The 11,460-nt window shown below is 36.8% G+C and overlaps 1 protein-coding gene and 1 long non-coding RNA gene across 4 annotated transcripts in view; one reads left to right on the top strand and one right to left on the bottom strand.

Moving 5' to 3' along the window:
- The window catches only part of LOC118598828, a 1,900-nt gene extending 662 nt beyond the window's left edge, over window positions 1-1,238 (bottom strand). The window contains exon 1 of the long non-coding RNA XR_004948001.1: window positions 14-1,238. This is a non-coding gene — a long non-coding RNA (uncharacterized LOC118598828). The remainder of the gene's footprint in view (window positions 1-13) is intronic.
- Window positions 1-11,460, top strand: part of nr3c2 (nuclear receptor subfamily 3, group C, member 2) — a 78,905-nt gene that overhangs the window by 14,951 nt on the left and 52,494 nt on the right. The window lies entirely within an intron of this gene.

Below are 11,460 nucleotides of genomic sequence, written 5' to 3' on the forward strand. Positions count from 1 at the left end.
TCAGATTTGTTACCTTTAGGTTGGATTGAACAGGAATATTTTTTTTTGGCTAATTCAATTCCAGTATTTTAAAAGAAAAAAAAACTTGTTGGACTTTTAGAAAGTTCTGATGCTAACCTGCTTTTGGTTCCAATTTATTATGAACAGTATTTAACTAGTTTTAATCAGAAAATGTGTGTCCAAATGTGTTTTTTAATTTACTAGAGTTCTAATAGAGGTGGATTTGAACCAAATTAAAATAAATGGTTTTCATCAGGTTTTTGGTAACTAGGTTATTTCCCGATGTTGCTGCAGTTTAGCACTTAATAAGCTATAGTAGGTTAAAATGAACAGCAGAAAACTTCAAATGTGTGTGTGTGCATGTTTTTTTTATAAACTAGTGTTTGCTAACTTTCTGTCGCTGTTAAATATGTTGACTTTAAATTTAAAGAAGGCTCCAGTCAAAACAACCTAATTTACTTTGAACACAGACATTAGAGGAAGGAAGCGATGTGTACCTATTTTCCTCTTATTATTATTATTTATTTTTTCTAAATCAGGTTATGTAAAATGAACTATTATGCTGCTGGATGAACAGAATAATCTCCCTCTTTGTTAATACAAATAATGCAGCTAAGATCTAAAAATACTCTCAATCAATTAATGCAGTTTGGTTCATTAGAAACATTTATGCGTTTAATATAAAGGGACAGAAAAAACCCTGTATGTTTAATTAACTAAAACCTGTTTTTATTTTTTTCCTACTACCAAATTGAAGGGTAAATAAATATTTCAATTAGAATTACACATAAGAGGACTAACTCGCCTGACTGAAAGTTATATATTCCATTCAGCTCTGGGTTCTCTCCTTCAGTCTTCAGGGCAGCCCAGTGTGGGCTTGTGTAGGTGGCTTGGAGATTGCTCAAAACAAGAGTTCAGAAATATTGTTAAAAGTGTGAAAACACATCACTTTGTCAAAAAAGTGCTTACTTTTTACAACAGTTAAAGAAAAAAAGGTTTCACAAAGACTTAGTGCAAACACCAGTACACTAGGTAGTAGAAGAGCACCATATGAGGAAAACTTGCAATATTAGGGATCAATATTGCGCCGACAATATGATTTGTGATACAAGAACAAAAAAAACAAATAATGTATCATTTCCATTTCGTTGCAACAGCATTATTCAAATAAAAGTCAACATGGCTTAATTTGTACTCCAAATTACCCTAGTCTAAATAGGAAGTCTCTGATCTAAAAGGGCTCCATGCGATTGGTCAAATGCGTAAAGGGCTCTACTTGATTTGTTAAAGTCTTTAAGTTGCCATAAGATTATTTTAGCACGTATGTGCTCATTTAAAGCGATAGTTTGTCCCAGTTTAGACTTGTGCTGGGCAAAATGGGAAAAAAATGTATATCACGATATAAAATATTTTATATCACGATCACGATATATATCACGATATACGACAATGAAGTGTATTTTTTAGGTGAGAGTGAGAATCAAAGAATGTAAAGCAGCTTTATGAAGAATCTCTTTTTAATCTGTTTTTATTTTCACATCATACATTTTTTTGTGTACACACTAACTAGGCAACACCTGCGCAATTGTCTCGGGCTATTTAATGACATATTTGGTGTAATAATTGATCAAATTAGGTTAGAAACGATATAAACGATACAGGAGAAATGGCATGATAGAAACTTTTCTATCGGCCGCGCGAAAAATGTATCGTCATATCGCCCAGCACTAGCTTAGACCATGTTTTGTGATACATGTATTGCACAGCCTGATTTTGCAATAACAATACATTTGCGATTTATTGTGTAGGCCCAGTAGGTGGCATTGTTAGCCCTTTCTGGTAGCTTATTGTGGTACAAATAAAGCCAGAATTTTGTCAGCTCAATCGGACCGTTCCAGTCCTGCTAGCAGGCCAAGCGTTCCGTTTTTAAGACACGGAACGCACAGAACGATGGTGGGCTGCGTTGAGACCCTAAGTGAATCTGAGATGGATGAATGGGTGATACAGATGCCTCTGTTGTTCAAGCAGGATGTGGGTGATCATGAGCTTATTATTAATGACATAATGCCTCTTCAGTAGAAGTAGCTTAATGCTATTATGTGATTAATAATAACTGCCTAATGGTCTTATGGACTCGTGTTGGGATGTAGTTCACCTTTTTCACGGAGCTTTGCTGGTAAACACACAAATCGACTTTAGGTGTAGATTTTACACGAGTCCAATTGGATCTGAGTGGGTTATCTCAAACGTAAGGGGCTCTTTTATTAGCTCTTCAAATCTCTTTGATACAAAAAAGCATGTGTAATCTTTATCTTTTTCATGGCACAAAGGGTTTTAAAAATCATTTCAGAGAATATCAACACCATCATTGACATAATTCTCCAATATTTCATTTTTTGTGGTGACATTGGATTCAAAACCACTTTTCTTTGCCCCAGTTTTTCTGTCAGCTACTGTCACTTGTACAGTTTTCCAGACAGCATTCTCGCATGAATCATGTTTACAGTGGCTGTGGGCAGCTGTGAAACACAAAGTGTTGGCACTGTCAGCAGCCGGAGAGCCAAATATATACCTAAGGAGACGGAAACAAATGGTTTTTTAGGGCTCCTTTTAACAAACATGCCCATGCTGGCTTCTGTTTGGTGCTCAATTTGAAAATTTTCCAAACAAATTTGCTTCAAAATCTTTAATACAATTACAGCACAACCATGCTGAGCTTGTTGCGAATGCTCAAATTATCATTCATGCCGTCCCAAATAGAAAATGACAGTTGTAGTTTTAAATATGTCAGTAAATTCTGACCTTTAGTCTTCCATGTGGTTTTTGATTTACAATGTCAAATATTTCCTTTTTCAATCTGCAAACTTATGTGATTTGTGAACTGATACTAACTGATTTTTATCAAGTTTTGTATACTTTTTTTTAAGCACAATCACATTAAATACATGTTATGAAGAAACCTCGGATAAAAATACCTGCTTGTCCTAACAAGTGAAGCCATGAAAGCCAAGTATTTTTTTTATCAGCTCCATGAATGGATATGTTTCTTACCCAGAGATTGAAGGAGCATTGAAGGCTGCCTTTCCTAAGAGCCAAGAGCATTCTGGGTGGCAAGATGATCAGATGCTTTGTTATGTAATAAAGAAGCCAAGTTAAGGGACTGTTCTCTTTAACTTCCTCCACACAGGGTTATGAATGAACACGCATGCACGCCGCCGCCAACTACATTCTAGTTCGGCCTCAACGCTCCAATAAAAGTCTAGTTCCTGCTGGCCAAGGCTCCTGCGATTTGAATGCTTGTCTCGTCCCCATTTGAACTTCTTCCTTAAAACACTGCCTGATGACGAGGGCCAAACTTCTGCTAGGTCTGGGCCTGTAGCTGCTGCTGCTCTGCTCTCTGTTACCTACCGCTGACTTTCCCTTCTGTTGTTCAGGTTATTAAACTGCACGGAGGAGGCAGAAACTAAATACCGCAGCTACAACAAAGCCTAGAGCATGCTTCTTTGTGTTTATAAATGCCTTTTTTTGTTACAGGTTTTTGTGTAAATGGCTGCAACTGAATGGCAATGGTTTTTTTTTTTGTTTTTTTGACACTTTTTTCACTTATCCCTTCACTGATCTCAAATTTTTTAGTTTTTTCATCTGATTTAAAAAATACACTCAAATATTTATTTTTTCTTACAAATCTAAAAAAAAATTATAGCTTCAGATTAATTTCTAACTACTTACAAATATATTTTGGTTTGGAAGAAAAATGCAAAGAAACCTACACCTCTCCCTGCAACATTACTTTCTTTTTTTTTATCCTTTGATAATACACTTGACTGAGCTAACAAGGCAAGCTTTTATCATTCATGTTTTATGTAGTTTGCCTGAATGCTTAGGCTAAAGTGGTTATAGCTTAGTCTAGCATTGGTCTTGCCATTATTATAATAGAAAAATGACATGGGAGATGACATTTTAGGGGGGAAGAAAGCTTATTGTTCAGTTTGAAAATCCCCCTAAGTAGGTATTTGGCTTTAATAGACTTAAAAGTTTGTATGTGTCTGTGTTTCGGACAGGTGGTGGGGGTATACAGAAAGACGCCTAGGTATTTTACATATAATACTTTTTCAGAAAAACATACTGTGAACACTCACTAAAGCAGGAATACCAATATATCTACATTCTACAGCAGCCTATCCAATCCTACTTTAGGATTCAGTGAGATAAAATTGTGAAATGAAACAGGTTGACGTGCAGATATATCCTAAAATAAAATTGACATGTAAGACTGCAAAGAACAGAAGTAACTTTGAATATAGCATTTTAAAGTGATGTTTAAACCTCTGTCCAAAGCATGCATGACTTTGAACTTTTTTTGATTTATTTCTTTGTCATGCATTTAGCTGTCCCACCAAATTGCTGTCCTTCAGAGTTCAACTCCTTTGGGGACATGTGTTCTGTGTAACCTCCACCTGCAGAAACACTGATGTTGATTGTTGAAATACATTTTTAAAGAAGAAAGCATCTAAAAGATGGAAGGACAATAAAAAAATTTTATGCTGCCACAAATTATAGTCGACTTATTACCAATTTTTTTTCCAGATTAGTCGACTAATCAGGTCATGTGCAAAGTGGATGTAAAAATCTTAACCATCATTAGTTTTAAACCAACTAAAAATAAATACAATTAAGATGATATTTTATTAAACTTTTAATGAATTGTGCAGCCTCTGTCCTTCATTAGTTTCTGGTATTAAAACAAGATTAAATCAAATGAGGTCAGCATCTGAAAAAAGGAACTATTTTTCACAAAAGATAACGTTTTGATCTTACTGACTCTAATGTAAAAAAAGTGAATTTTTTGGTGCTGAACGCTCACAACTTTGTTCAACTTTACAACACTCTGACTTCATATAAAATAAAAGTAAGGACTAATCGACTATTAAATTAGTGTTGATTATTTCAATAGTCGATTAGTTGACTAATCATAGCAACCCTAGTTGTAACACAAAAACAGCCAAAGCTGATCAAGTCTCAAATGAAGGATTTGTGGTTCACAGTTGGTTGGCTGGTGTAGGATCTTCTATCACTGAGGAACAAGCCAGAGTCTGACCTGATGTACACTCTTTTGGTTTGGTAATACTGCATTGAGTCAGTCTGAAGGGAAACAGCTTATTTTGTCTGTTTTACATGGATTTATCAATTATTATTTATTAGACTAAATGTTCAGAGTTTGGAGAAGTCTTTCTAGCTTTTAGCCACTTGTAAAAGTTAACCGAAGAACCTAAAACTTTAGACTAACACGTTTATGTTTTCAGATGAGAAACTATTTTAAATATTGCAGGCTGTAATATGTTAATTTGACAAAAATGGGGCGAACTGTTAGAGCATGAACTCAATACAGTGATATGTGCAGCTCCTCCTGTGAGTTCTCTGTACTGTACCTTTAAAAATCCACATTCCCCTGCTCTGTGTCTGCTTCTCTACCTTCCCTCTTCAGTCTTAGCAGCTGCGGCCAAATCAGAGTAGCCTTTGTAGAAATCCAGGGGCTTTTGGGGATTTTACCAGTTAAGCAGGAAGTTTCCTTTATTCACAATCTTGTGCCACTGTTGGACTTTGAGGATAAATGAAAGACGCTCAGTCAGCATTATACTGTATGAGTAGTGCCTTCATCCTCTTATTTTATTTATTTTTTATTCATCTACTTCCAGGAAAGTTTTGTGCAAGTTGTTTTTATACAACTATAGAAACTGGAACATGACACACCATTGTCAATTAAAGTATAACATACAGTATTACACACACTTTGGGTTCATCTGTTTTAAGATAGCCACCGATGGTGACAAGCCTTTTTATTCAATGATGAAGATGCTGCCCCACACCATCACACTCCCTCCACAAAATTACTCTATTAGTGTAGCAATCAGCATAGAGTTTTTCATGTCGTCTTCTTAGTTTGACCTTGCAATCAAACTGAAGACAGAATTTGGACTCATCACTAAACTTAAAATTCCTCTGCATCTTGAGGTTGTAGACTTCAGCATAAAAGTGAAGCCAGAGATTGGCTGTGTGCAGTCTGATTGAAGTTGTCTGGGTTCAGTTGTCTGTCGAAGAAAACCTGTGGTACTTAGAAGCTGACAGCACAAGGAATCGCTCCTCTCGGGGTGTTCTCTGGTTGCTGTTGGGACTTTATCCTGTCTCCAAAATTCCCAGTCGGATTTAATTTTATAGCTTGAAGTTGGTTCTAGGGTTCAATCTACTGTGCAGCACTCTAGAAACAGCTGATTTTTACTTTATTAAATAAAGTAAGTGCCAATAAGAACACGCGGGTAGACATTACAAATGAAAACATCTTGTTAGTTTTGCAGCTGTCACTTTCATGATCCAGCAGTTACAGAGATCTGTGGCATTTTTCAATCCAATTTACTGACACGTCTTTTATTGATTTGGCGGCGCAAACACAACACATTAGTTATGATGAGAGCTTTTGAAAAGCAACCTGTTGTATGAATAAATATCCAAGAGGCACTGCTTCTCTGTCACTGAGAATAAAAGGTTTCTACCTGTGTCCCTGCCTTGTGTTTTGGGTTTCTCAAATATATGCTATCACTAGTTGTAATTTAAGATAAACAGAACATGTGTTACTGATACTCCTTTTTTTTGTGGCACTTACATCTTCACCAAGATGCATTCAGAACTTGCTCTTTTTGCTGTGGTGTACAATTTCCTTCTTCAACTTAGTCTGAGATTCCCCATTTGTCACAGTTGGTGATTTTCACAACTGGAAAATATCTGATTTTCTACAGTAGTGTGGAGTATAAATACAGCAGAAGATGAAAGATGAGGACTCAGTGGATTGGAATGACCTACTTATTAATCCAACCTCCTGTGTGATGTTCACTCTTGGTCAGTAGCGTTGCAGGAAAATGTTTGTCATGCGTCCATGATATTTGTTTATGGAGTCTCCATCCATCTCGCGCATGAAAGCCATGTGGATGCTTCAAAAGCCTGTGTGTGTTTGTGTGTGGAACTTTTCAACCTGCAGCCTGAAAGCTTAAGTCTATGCCTCAACACAAAACACCTTTAAAGTCTCAATTAGTATAAGAATATAATTCAGTTTAGCAAATTTCGTCTGTTGATATAATTTTTTTAATGCAGTTTTCGAGGGAGTCCTGTCAGATGACAGGGAGAAAGACCCGCTTATTGTGAGTCAGCTGATTGTGATTAGAAACAGAAGTCCTGACTAGGAAATTCCTCCCAAAATGCATCACAAACTTCCTACGGGGAAATTGAAATGTGAAAGCTGAACTAATCTGATTTCTAATCACAAATGGAATTTATTTTTCTGCTTGTTTTTATTTATTCCCTTTGGATTAAAACACATCCTTTCATCACATGGTTGAATTAATGCAACTAAAGTCATTCCAATAAACAAGGCACTTAAAATGTCATTTTTCAAAACAAAAAGAATAAGACCTTATGTTTGTTATCAACTATGGTCAAAATCCAGTTGGGAAAAACACTGGGAGTAAAAGTTTGCCAGAATCATGGAGCAAACTTCTTTTTCCTGGCAAACAACATAAATAAATAAGCAAGCAAACCAGAACCCACCAGAATAATGTTTAGTAATCTTCAATTCAAACTGGTGATCTTCGAGATTTGATCAAGACCTGGAGGATCTTGGTCTCACCGAGCTCACAGTCAGACCAGGAAGTCCATGCACCACTCATGGCTGCAGCACTATCGCCAGTGGGGCTTACAGAGGCGTGAAACACAGTCAATACTTTTAATTGATCTGAAGGTGACATGTCATGTGGCCTTGTTTTTTGGGGGGGGGTAAAGCTCACACAATTTCCTGATGTATTGATGTCATTTTGGTGAACTCTAAGCAGATTATGCACACATTTTTGGAGACTCTTACGTGGAAATACTGATGAACTTCAGAATTTGCTATTTCTTTTTGTTGCCTTGCTTCTGCTGTTTTTGTCCCAAAATGAAAGCCAATGCTTTCATTGAATGCTACCATTTTTATAGATGTTGCCATTTTTCCTCAGTTTTTGACTTTAGCAAGTAACATTTTTATCAGTAAGCAGTTTTGGAGTAGTTCTGCTAATACTAGTTAATAAAATACTGATAATATCATACATCAACATCTAAAGAGTTTAGATTGAGCTCATAAAAAAGATAATCACTTGTGTTTATGTGGATTCTTATGCAGAGAACAATAGGAGGAGACAAGAGATTGGAACTATTGCATCACTGAAAGCAAGACTTTTTAAAATCTTTTCTTTGCAAAAAGGCAGTTAGAATAGGCTACTGTATATAGAAATGCAAATGGTGCCGAAAAAAAAATTTACGACTTCAACACTATGTGCTTGCTTTTGCACTCCATCTCATTGTTGATAATGCAATATATCAGGGAAGCGAGGAATTGCAGGAATTTGTGCAGCTTCTGGCACAAGCTTCCACTTGGACGCGCAGACAAACTCATGACAGTTTTGCTGGTTAAAGATCGCCGTGACCTCAAGAAACACAGATTTTGGCCCAAAGTCAGGAATTCATGTGCTGATAAAGGCAACATTCCACACAAATGTTCAAAAGTATGAAGCAATCCGGTGACATTTCATATCTAAAAGGTCAGAGGGCAGCTCTTTGACATTTTGCAAAACGATGTTTCAAATAATTGCATGCTGGGAAAACGGCAACTCATGGTGGACTTTTTTCCCTTGATATATAAATCAAACATCTTTTCATCCCTATTTTTTCTTGTTTTTTGTAATTAAATGAAAAGATTCTGAAAAAGAAATTGACAGAAAGGAAATGTTTTTCTTATAACACCGTTATGTATTTATTGATCAAATGGCAAGTGAGACGATCTAGCACACCTATAGACTAATCTATGTTTCACTTTTTTATTGATTAAAAACCAATAAGAGTTCATGACTGATTTATCTACACTATGGGACTTTGACACTAAACCAGCCCTTCTCAAAGTCCGGACTCTGGATCCAAAGGTAGTTCAATCCAGGCCTGCTTTAGCTTTACATTTCAGAAGAAGTGTGGTAAGGTCCAGACACACCATGAAAGATCAACATTTAAAGAAAAAATCTTACAAATAACTAAAATAAACTTCAAATTGATATTTGTAAAATAATAACAAAATACATATAATATGATACAAACAGAAACTCACTGGCCTAGTGGAAGAGTGTCCTGAGACTAGTATGTCGTAAGTTCAAATCCATGGTTGAGTCATGCCAAATATTCTAAAACTGCCCCCTGCTTGACACTTTAAGCCACTGGACTGGGTGGTTCACTGCTCCCTCAGGGTTATGGGTCAAATGCAGAGAACACATTTCCCACACTCAGGTGTGTGACAGCTAATGGGACTCTAGAGGTTGTTTTTTTTAGAACTGGTTTCACAATGTCTTGTAAGATCAGGAGTTCCTAGGAAAACTATAAATCTGGTAAAGCTCTGCTGATTGAGGTTCTGCTTTAGAGTGGCCTATTGTCTGTATATGAGAACTGGACTGAGTGATTGTGAGGTCAGCCATAGAAAATGACTTACTTCCTGCTCCAACAAAACAAAATCGATTTAGTCCCCATTTATTCGTCACCGTGTTGGAACCAGACAATGTCAGTACAGCAGTGATTGGTCTGAGTTGGTCTGAGTCATTAATGCTATGGCAACCACTTTTGCCAATCATCTTGCCAATCTTCCAGTTGAAAGTGAGTTAGGAGCCAGTGGGTACTTCCTGTTTGGAATTTGAGGGGGACAGGGTCACTCCATCCAGTTCTCATAAACAGTCACAAAACTTGCCTGATCTTGTTTGGACTGTAGTGTTTGTCATGATGAACCAGTTAGCTTATAAAAAACTTCAATTTGGGCCCTTTTGAATTCTTTCCAGTTTTGACCCTTAAACCCTTAAACCTTAAATTAGTACCAGCTTTTTGATTGTCCCCTAACATGCCAACAAAGTATCTTCACACTTGTTACAGCTGGACTTTGCATGATGCCTTTCAGAACATTGGATCGCTTAAAGAACATTTCCAATCTTCTGTGGGCTTGATCATTCCCCATCAATCCCATGAAAAGTCAGAAGAACTGAGATATTTGCAGCTCGCGCAACTCCACCAGTCCTCAGATGGCTTCTGAGACAAAATGCTGAGTCAAGTGCTTAGCAAAGTGAATAATGTCTCACCCAGAGATTGATGATGTTGAAAATAAGGGCACGTCACATATGTTGCTGCCCTGGGAGAGACAGTGGCCTCAGTGGAGACGGCCTGAAGGCTGAAACACTCTGCCAGCTGCTGTATATATATTCTCATTATTAAGCACCTTCCTGCAGTTAAAAGGTCTGAATAATTAAGCTTCTTGTGGATCTCGGCTATAAAAAGAGATAGGGGCAAATCTATCTTCTATTAGCGTGTAAATCCTTATCACTTATATAAGATTCATGGTTGTAAAAAAATGCTGGAATGAACATTTTTTTACATATTAAGCTGACATTGAATTAGTTCAGTTTTGCTCGAACACACTCATGGACAGGCAGCTTTTTTTTCTTTCATATCCAACCAACAATGTCACAGTTTGGACCCATTTTTACGGTGTTTTGCGGTATTTAACAAACATCTGTGAGCCGAGTGATTTAGTTATTTCCCAAAAGTGGCTCCCTTTGGTTTTGGTTCCCTTGTGACTCCATTTGAGTTTCACATACACATGCATACTAATAGGCCAGCATACATCGATGCACACTTGTAAACAACCACAGCTGCTCAGTGGACTTGTTAATATTTTCTTCACTTTTTTGTGGCATTCTAATGCAGTTAAATGTATTTTAGTTTAGCTATAATTTCCCCGTTTTCATTTATTTGTTTACTTTTTTCTCAGTAAATACAAAGCCATACTTAAGATTTATATAGAATATGATGTTACATCTTTATCAGAAAATATTCAAATGTGAAAGTAAAAATGATCAATTTATGACAGCTTTCTTTTCTTTTTTTTTTTAATTATTTTAATCTGTAAACCACAATTTTTATTCCCTCATGGTTCGAAGAAAATGTAATTCTTTTAGGTCCGAGTGAATCTTATTAAAAAAGAATACCCAAAGCAAATTCAGAAACAGCACAGTGTACTCTCTACTGGCTGTGTATTGATGGATTGGGTAATTGATCCGATCTGTCCTCAGAGTTGGGCTCACTCTGCCTCCAGCATCTGCTGTAATCAAATCAGATTAGGCTGCTTTTGGTACTGAAAGGAGTGTGCCAATGGTAGAGTTTGGAGCGAGCTCACGTGTGTCAACACAAGCCTGCTGGGTATTTACGGTAGCAGTTTTTGCTGCTCCTTCATATATATATATACAGTATATATAGTGGTGTAAAGCACGCCACCACTGGACTCTAGAGCAGTGGAATCGCCTTCTCTAGAGTCATGAATCACACTTTTTCATCTGGAAATCTGATGGACCAGTC

Source organism: Oryzias melastigma, linkage group LG1 (genome assembly GCF_002922805.2).
Source record: "Oryzias melastigma strain HK-1 linkage group LG1, ASM292280v2, whole genome shotgun sequence".
Taxonomy (NCBI): Eukaryota; Metazoa; Chordata; class Actinopteri; order Beloniformes; family Adrianichthyidae; genus Oryzias; species Oryzias melastigma.